We start from the raw sequence: 10167 nt of genomic DNA, 5'->3' as shown, positions 1-10167 counted from the left end.
CCAGGGATGGGGGAGCCTGGTGGGCTTCCGTCTATGGGGTCGCACAGAGTCGGACACGACTGAAGCGATTTAGCAGCAGCAGCAGCAGCAGCAGTCCCTACTCTGAGCCTTTGCAGCGCTCCAACACACCCTAGCGACAAGTGCAGCTGCAGAGGCGACTTCACCTTCCAGTGCAGCATTTCTACTCAAGATTCCACTGGGGAACGTAGCCAAACTCCCTCTCCAATGCGTTCAGTTCAGTTCAGTCGCTCAGTCATGTCCAGCTCTTTGCGACCCTATGGACTGCAGCACGCCAGGCCTCCCTGTCCGTCACCAACTCCCGGAGCTTCCTCAAACTCATGTCCATTGAGTCGGTGATGCCATCCAACCATTTCATCCTCTGTCGTCCCCCCTTCTCCTCCCGCCTTCAATCTTCCCCAGCATCAGGGTCTTTTCAAATGAGTCAGTTCTTCGCATCAGGTGGCCAAAGTATTGGAGTTTAATATTCAGGACTGATTTCCTTTAGGATGGACTGGTTGGATCTCCTTTGGAACCGTCCATTCCACTACCGCGCCTGCGCATTCCTCAGCGGCTGGAACGCCGGAAGTATTTGTTTTTGTGGTTATTTCTCTGTGAAAGAGAAAAGAGGGCGGGGGAGATACGGAGCTGATGATGACTGGCTGAAGGAAATGATTGGCTGGTGGAAAGACCATTCCAAATCGCACCTTTGTGTAGGCGGGGAACCAGTTGAACTGGGAATCAGCCTAGAATCCAGCGGGTAGGTGGCGGGGCAGGGGGCGGGGTCGAGGAGCGGGCTCGCTGGAGAGCCGTCTGGCCGGCACGGGAGGGCAACGCGGGCTGCGGGCGCAGGTCTTTTCCTGGAGGGTTCTGGCCAGGCTCTCTCGTGGGGAGCTTCAGAGTGTGGGGCTGTGTCCAGCGTTCTCGGGTCCCGGCACCCTCAGACTGGTGTCGGGGTCCCCAGCCCGATACTGAATCGGAGGGTCTGGGTCGTGCCTCTGACTGTTGAGAGAGTCTGATACTTGGCCAGGGTTGAAGCCCAGCCCGCTGTTGCCCGCCGGCGGAGCTGGAACGCTGCGTGATTTCCGTCAGGGTTCTAGTTAACCCCAGGTTGGCCAGTCAGGTGGTCAGCTTTGCAAGTCTCGGTTTTGTCCTATCCCCCACGCAGATCTGGGGTTAGATGCCACGTGACCAACGAGGGCGGACACTTCTTCGTAGGCGTCCACTCTCTGGAGAAGTGAGATTGGGCGTTTGCATAGATAGCAGGGCTGGAGGACTGGGGAGCAGTGCACCGGTCCTGCAAGTTGAGTCCGTTGAGTGCTGTCTCTGCTTGAGGAACTTGGCTAGTTTCTTGGGCGCTCAGATTACAAACGGTTACCTTGATACAGTTATGTAATTTATCTGTTACTCTGATCATGTTGCACCAAATATCTGGGTTTCTTTTACAGACCATTTCTTCAGTTCAGTTCACTTCAGTCGCTCAGTCGTGTCCAACTCTTTGCGACCCCGTGAATCGCAGCACACCAGGCCTCCCTGTCCATCACCATCTCCCGGAGTTCACTCAGACTCACGTCCATCGAGTCCGTGATGCCATCCAGCCATCTCATCCTCTGTCGTCCCCTTCTCCGCCTGCCCCCAATCCCTCCCAGCATCAGAGTCTTTTCCGATGAGTCAACTCTTCTCATGAGGTGGCCAAAGTATTGGAGTTTCAGCTTTAGCATCAGTCCTTCCAAAGAAATCCCAGGGCTGATCTCCTTCAGAATGGACTGGTTGGATCTCCTTGCAGTCCAAGGGACTCTCAAGAGTCTTCTCCAACACCACAGTTCAAAAGCATCAATTCTTTGGCGCTCAGCCTTCTTCACAGTCCAACTCTCACATCCATACATGACCACAGGAAAAACCATAGCCTTGACTAGACAGAACTTAGTCGGCAAAATAATGTCTCTGCTTTTGAATATACTGTCTAGGTTGGTCATAACTTTTCTTCCAAGGAGTAAGCGTCTTTTAATTTCATGGCTGCAGTCACCATCTGCAGTGATTTTGGAGCCCCAGAAAATAAAGTCTGACACTGTTTCCACTGTTTCCCCATCTATTTCCCACGAAGTGATGGGACCGGATGCTATGATCCTCGTTTTCTGAATGTTGAGCTTTAAGCCAGCTTTTTCGCTCTGCTCTCACTTTCATCAAGAGGCTTTTTAGCTCCTCTTCACTTTCTGCCATAAGGGTGGTGTCATCTGCATATCTCAGGTTATTGATATTTCTCCCGGCAATCTTGATTCCAGCTTGTGTTTCTTCCAGTCCAGCGTTTCTCATGATGTACTCTGCATATAAGTTAAATAAGCAGGGTGACAATATACAGCCTTGACATACTCCTTTCCTATTTGGAACCAGTCTGTTGTTCTATGTCCAGTTCTAACTGTTGCTTCCTGACCTGCATACAGATTTCTCAAGAGGCAGGTTAGGTGGTCTGGTATTCCCATCTCTCAGAATTTTCCAGTTTATTGTGACCATTTCTTAGGATGGTGTAAATCAATGGCAGGGCTCATCTATTGAACTTTATTCATTTTTGTTTGTTTAGGGGTTTTGGTAGATAGCTTTTGGTTATTGTTCAGTCACTCAGTTGTGTCCAACTCTTTGTGACCCCATGGACTACAGCATGCCAGGCCTTCCTTGTCCATCACCAACTCCCTGAGCTTACTCAAACTGATGACTGTGGAGTAGGTGATGCCATCCAACCATCTCATCCTCTGTTGTCCCCTTCTCTTCCCTCCTTCAGTCTTTCTCAGCATCAGGGTCTTTTCCAGTTAGTCAATTCTTCATGTCAGGTGGCCAGAGTATTGGAGTTTCAGCTTCAGCATCAGTGCTTCCAATGAATATTCAGGACTGATTTTCTTTAGGATTGACTGGTTTGATCTCCTTGTAGTCGGAGGGACTCTCAAGAGTCTCCAACACCACAGTTCAAAAGCATCAATTCTTTGGCACTCAGCTTTCTTTATAGTCCAACTCTTACATCCATACATGACTACTGGAAAAACCATAGCTTAGACTAGACGGACATTTGTTGGCAAAGTAATGTCTCTGCTTTTTAATATGCTGTCTAGTTTGGTCATAACTTTTCTTCCAAGGAGCAAGTGTATTTAAATTTCATGGCTGCAGTCACCATCTGCAGTGATTTTGGAGCCCAAAAACAATGCAAGGGCCACAAATATGGAATTAGAGAATCTCTTATTAACCGTTTTATTGAGATGTAGTTTACATACTATGAAATGAACCAGTTTTAAGTAAACAGTGCAATGATTTTTAACATATTTATAGAGTTCTGCAACCATCACTACAATGGAATTAGGCAATTTCCCCCCACCCTGGTAATAGTCTTTACTATTCTCAAAAGTAAGTCTAAGCAGACATTTTGGAAATACAACCTAAGAGCCTCTGAAAATCTAAGTGCAAGTCATTTTATACTTGAGCAGGTGAAATAAAGAGGAGAATTGAAGCAAATGTTCCTAGAAGTTGCAGGTAGTGAAACTTTTGTGTATTGTAAAATGAAGTAGATTGTAACCTTTCCAAGTGTCTTGTTTTATGAAGAATATGACATAAGTCCCACTTTACAGATGACAAAAGAGTTTGAAGAATAAGTTGCCTAAAGCTACATATTTGTGCCTAGGCTAGGCCCCAACCCTGGATGCTTTATCTGCCTTTGCCACCTCATTGGACTGATTTCCATTATATATGACCTGTACAGTTCATCCATTTATTGAGAAAATAATTATATAGTGACCACTATGCCAACAACAACCAAAAACACTCCTCGAACTGCTGGAGGTACCATAGTGAACCAGCTAAGTTTCTAACTTCAGCTAATATCCTGATGAGACAATGATCAATTGAAGAGAGAAAGTGAAAGTGTTAGTTACTCAGTTGCTTCAGACTCTTTACAACTCCACGGACTGTAGCCTGCCAAGCTCCTCTATCCATGGAATTCTCCAGGCAAAAATACTGGAGTGGGTTGCCATGCCCTTCTCCAAGAGATCTTCCTGACCCAGGGATCAAACCTGGGTCTCCCACATTGCAGGCAGATTCTTTACCATCTGAACATTGAGGGAAGGTTCATGATCAACTGAACAACAACAACAAAAAAAAATATATATATATATAATATATATTCTAATTTTGAATGTTGGGAGATGCTATTTTCTTTGTTTTGGCTATGCTGCAAGGCTTATAGAGTCATAGCTCGCCAGCCAGGGATTGAACCCAGGTCCCAGCATAGAAAGCACGAGTCCTAACCACTTGACCACCACCCAAGACATGCTATTAAAAAAAAATAGGTAAATTAAGAGGATAGGAAATGGTGGTGGAAGGCAGGATCTGATTTGAACAAAAATCTGAGAGGAGAGAAAGTTGGACATAAGAAAAAGTGAGGATTTGGTTTGAGCAACTGGAAAGATGGTGTTGCCATTTATTGAGTTGAAATCTATTAGGTAACACTGTGGAAGTACAAGGTTTTGGGGTTAAGATAATTAATTCAGCTTTAGATATATTTCAATGACTCTTAGTCATCCATGCAGTGATGACTAAGAGAAAGAGTAAATGTTATCTGACCAAGGGAATGGGTGTCGGTAAAGAGAGGACCAAGAACTGATCCTTTATGATACTTCAATATCTGAAATTCAAAGAGATGACAAGGAGCCTGGAAAGAAGATTGAAAAGCCTAGTTCATTGTGTTAGGAAGAAAACCAGGTGAGGATTCAGCCTTAGAAGACAAGTAAAGAAAGTGTTTTGTAGAAGAAGGGGTATGTCAAAAGTTACAGATGGGTCAAATAAAATGAAGACTGAGAATGGCCCATTTGTTAGAGAGATAATTAAAATCTTTTGATCTAAATGTTCACACTGGCCATAGCTATAGAAACAGAAATCCCATGTTGGGATTATTGTTCTTAAAGGAAGAAGAAAGGAAACTTGAGCTGTTCTCTTTGCCATGTGTGGACACTACAAGAAAGGAAGTGGGGGCTAACCAGGGACTGAATTGGCTGATACCTTGATCTTGGACTTCCCAGTCTCCAGAACTGTAAGAAATAAATGTTCATTGTTTAAGCCATCCAATCTATGGAATTTTGTTAGCAGCCCTAGCCTTATTAGATGGTAAAGTCATATTTTCTAGCAATGTATTGTATGATCTCAGTTATTTTAATATATCCATAGGAGGCCTATCTAATGACACCATCAAAAATTACTTCCTCATTTACCTTGCCTGAACACTGTTACATTATTCTTTCCTATCTATGGCACTTATCACTAAGACTATTTTATTAATTTTTATGCCTATTTACTGTCTTTCTTTCCATTGTAGGAGGTAAGTTCTATCACATTTTTGCCTTTGTTATTTTTCTTTGTATCCCCAGTGCAGGGGTATGTAATTTTTAAATATATTGTTTTAGGTGAAAAACCCAAACAGAATTCCTGTGGTGGTTTTAAAATAAGACCACAAATTCACTGATACTGTTCCCTGGAAAGCCTGGTGGCTGATTCCCCTCTTCTTGAGTGTGGGCTGGATTTAGTAACTAGCTTCTAATAAGTAGAATATGGCAGCAGGGGAGGCATGTCAATAGGTGATAAAAGGCATCCGTCATGACTTCCTCCTTCTCCCTCCCTTGGCTCATTCATTCTGGTAAACCATGTGCCCATACAATGCATGCATGCATATCATGCAGTCACTTCAGTCGTGTCTAACTCATTGTGACCCTATGGACTGTAGCTCACCAGGCTCCTCTGCCCGGGGCCAGCGTGAGGAACTCCACCCATGGCAAAGGTCTTGAGGAAGGAGGCTTGGCATACGCAAAGGCGTGATCAAGCCTCAGGAAACCCCCTGTTCCCGAGCATCTAACCCCAAAACCAGAGTCTGTTTTATGCTCTCACCTACACCTCTGACTTTACGGGGGGCTCTCCCCCATAACCGTTTCTCTCGGAGAAGGAATAAACGTGCAGCTCCAAGGCAATAAAAATTCTTGGGCGTGACAAGAGTGTTTCAGCTTACGGACTCCTCTGAAGGTTATCTAGCCCACCTGTATAGGTTAATCCGGCCACATGTGATTGTTTATAGCCTCCCAATCTGAGAGGCACGAGATGTTTTCGACTTACTAAAGGCAAATTCTTTTGGCGAGTTAGAAGTTATTAGTATAATGGGTTGGTTAGGAATTATATTGGTGAAGGGTTTTTCATTTGTTGTGTCAATAATTGCTGCTAATTCCCTGCTCTGGGTGGGACAAGGATGTCTCAGGTCAAACCTCTCTGCTAACAGACTAGCTTGTGTGACAGGATTATCCATACTCCTGCCACATGATTGTTTACTACCTCTCAACCATAAATAGCACAGAGAGTTTTGGAGTATTTTGAGTCTTAATTAGCATAGGGCTTTTTCTTCTTGTTGAGTCAATGATTGCCGCCAGGCCTCCATATCCTTAGGCACCTGGGAATATATTAATCAATGTATTTGGAATATAGCAAAGGAAATATAGTAGTTTTTGATGTTAGCAATACTAGACTTTTTGAGTTAATGGATTTTCTCTTTTGTAATAGATCACTGTACTTTGTTATAAATCACTGTGTCCTTGCTATGTAAGAATGTAACTTTATCATATCTTAAGACTAAATAGATCTTAAGGGGAGCATTGGTGAAAGGATTTTCATTTGTTGGGCTGATGTTTGCTGCTAAATCTCCATGTTCCCTACCCTTATGATGAATATAACTAGCATATAGGAAGAAATAAGTATTAACCTTTAAGCATATAGGAGAAATAAGTATTAACCTTTAAGATTAATCTTGTTAACCTTGGGTTAAATAAATTCCTTTCTTGATTGTAATTCACCACACCCTCACCCTATAGGAATGTAACTTTATTTGGAGGGTGGTGCCTGGTTTAAGAAAAAACACCCTTGGAAGAAATAAGTTTTTTGGTTATCAGAAAGAAAGGATCATAAAATGTCAGCAGGTCTCACTCATGGCCAGAAGATGATGTACCTTTTTTTATACATTTATGTGAAGCACCTGATTTTGATAAAGGTCAGGACTGCTGACCCCTGCGTGACTCTATATTCATCCCTATGTGTAACAAAAGGTATATAAGCTAACCCAAAAATAAAGACATTGGATCAGTTTCCGGAAAGACTGATTCCCCCATGTCGCTTCTTTCTTGCTCCCGAATTCCCATCTGGAGCATGGATGCTATTCCACGTAATCCAAGTTATTCAGCCTCTTTTTCTCCACTAATCTTCCTACTGCACTATCCATTTCCAATCTCTCTATATCTGTGATTAAATATGTATTTTTCCAAAGACGCCGACTCCGTCCCCACCTTCGAATCACCCTGGATCCACCGGGGCTGGACCCCGGCGCTCCTCTGTCCATGGGATTCTCCAGGCAAGGATACTGTAGTGGGTGGCCATGCCCTTCTACGGGGAATCTTCCCAACCCAGGGGTCTAACCCACCTCTCCTGGATCTCATGCATTGCAGGCAGATTCTCTACCGCTGAGCCCTATCATGAAGACATATCAAGTAGTGCTTTGGAGAGGCCCATGCGCCAGAAACTGATCTCTATTCCCAACAGCCAGGGGAGAGCTGAAGCATCCTGCCAACAATTATATGCTTGAACCACGTATAGAAGCATCAATTCTTCAGCACTCAGCTTTCTTCACAGTCCAACTCTCACATCCATACATGACCACTGGAAAAACCATAGCCTTGACTAGATGGACCTTTCCTGGCCCCAGTCATGGCTTTAGATGTTTGTGTCTCTAGATGATAACTTGACAGCAGTATCACAAGAGACCCTGAACCAGATCATTCAAGTAGGTCACTCTCAAAATCCAGTTAGATAATACATTTTTGTTGTTTTAAGTCACTATGTTTTGGGGGCAGTATTGTTATCAACAGTAAATAACAATTTTTTGGTAAATATTATATTCTATTTTCAGTTCAGTTCAGTCGCTCAGTCGTGTCCGACTCTTTGCGACCCCATGAATCGCAGCACGCCAGGCCTCCCTGTCCATCACCATCTCCCAGAGTTCACTCAAACTCACGTCCATTGAGTTGGTGATGCCATCCAGCCATCTCATCCTCTGTCGTCCCCTTCTTCTCCTGCCACCAATCCCTCCGAGCATCAGGGTCTTTTCCAATGAGTCAACTCTTCGCATAAGGTGGCCAAAGTATTGGAGTTTCAGCTTTAGCATCATTCCTTCCAATGAACACCCAGGACTGATCTCCTTTAGGATGGACTGGTTGGATCTCCTTGCAGTCCAAGGGACTCTCAAGAGTCTTCTCCAACACCACAGTTCAAAAGCATCAATTCTTCGGCACTCAGCTTTCTTCACAGTCCAACTCTCACATCCATACATGACCACAGGAAAAACCATAGCCTTGACTAGATGGACCTTTGTTGGCAAAGTAATATATCTGCTTTTGAATATGCTGTCTAGGTTGGTCATAACTTTCCTTCCAAGGAGTAAGCGTCTTTTAATTTCATGGCTGCAATCACCATCTGCAGTGACTTCGGAGCCCTAAAAATAAAGTCTGACACTTTCCACTGTTCCCCCATATTCTATTTCAGTTAATAATTATTAGTTCAATTCCTGAGAAAGTCAGTTTCTCACTGCCTGAGGGTTTTTTAAAAGCTCATTTTATTATATTGTATATTTATTTATTTTGGCTATGCCGAGTCTTGGTTGTTGCGTGGGCTTTTCTCTAGTTGCGGCAAGTGGGGGAGCTATTTTGTAGTTAAAGAGCATGGGTTTCTCACTGTGGTGGCTTCTCTTGTTGCAGAGTACAGGCTCTAGGGCACACAGGCTTCAGTAGTTTTGGCTCGTGGGCTCAGTAGTTGTGGCTCCTGGGCTCCAGGGCACAGGCTTAATAGTTGTGGCCCACACAGTGCTTGGTTTCTTTTCCTTATGTGGCACATATAGTACATGGTTTCTTTTCAAAAACTGTTGTGCTTCTTTGGCACATTTTCGTTAAATTACATGACATACATCAAGCTGTGGTTTAGAGCATTATGTCAGGATTTAGAAGTCTTGTATTCTACTACTCACCTCTATCATGAACTGTGATTGTCACCCCAAACTTGTAGTTTTTTTTATGTGTAGCATAGAAACACAAAATCTTAGAAGTGTAAACAATATTAAATTCATATACCATTTTTTCAGTCAACATTCTTTACAGGTATTTCTCTATGTCTATTTCTACATTTATAGTGACAAGGACTTACTGTCCCCCCCACTGAAGCCATTACATTTTCAGATAGCTCAAATTGTAATAAAATTCTTATTTTTTTTAAAGCTAAAACCTGCTTCCTTCTAACTTTCATCTTTTTGATTGCCTTTAAAATTTTCCTTCTCTATGCTCAGTTACTGAATTCTAGAAATGATTTCCCAATATTATCATTTCAAAACCTGTTAGCATTCTAGTTTGATGACTCATAAGTCTTTCTTTCTATGTCGGTTTTTTTGTCCTGAGTTTTCATACTATGACTGTATTTACATTTCAAAAGGAGAAAAATAGATGTCTTCATATTAGATTCTAAATGGGAAGTTTAACATGTATGTCAGTATATTTAGGAAAGATGAAGCTGTCCTTGAGACTTCCCTGACGATCCAGTGGTTAGAACTCAGCACTTCCAATGCAGGGGTGCAGGTTCAATCCCTGGTCAGGGAACTAAGATCCCACATGCCATGGGGTGCAGCCATAAAAAAAGGAAAAAAAAGTGAAGCTATCCTGGCTGAGAACTTTGAAAGAGACATTTTTTACTCCAAAGGACAAGAAGATGGGCAGAATATTTGGAATCAATGTCATCAATATTTGATCCATAAGGAAAAATGAATATATGAATTAGATACACCTCCTTGTTCACTCCACTGGAAAACTAAAACTATGTAATCCCACTATTAGAAATTCCTTAGTCAGTTGTCTGCTCTTCTCAGCAAGTGCTGCCCCATACTAACAATGAAGGCAGCTGTGAAAGAGAGAATTTTGGAAATTGGTGCAAATGAGCCATCTTGAATGTCTATAAGAGTATTGACAGACAGATGAGTTACTCTTTCAAATTTGTTTCTTTTTAGAGATCTAGATTTTGATATTAGCCAATTGATAAACTCTGTGGCTCTGAACATTAAGTTGGATT

Source organism: Budorcas taxicolor, chromosome 10, assembly GCF_023091745.1.
Source record: "Budorcas taxicolor isolate Tak-1 chromosome 10, Takin1.1, whole genome shotgun sequence".
In the NCBI taxonomy this organism is placed as follows: Eukaryota; Metazoa; Chordata; class Mammalia; order Artiodactyla; family Bovidae; genus Budorcas; species Budorcas taxicolor.
This window is presented reverse-complemented; position numbering follows the sequence as displayed.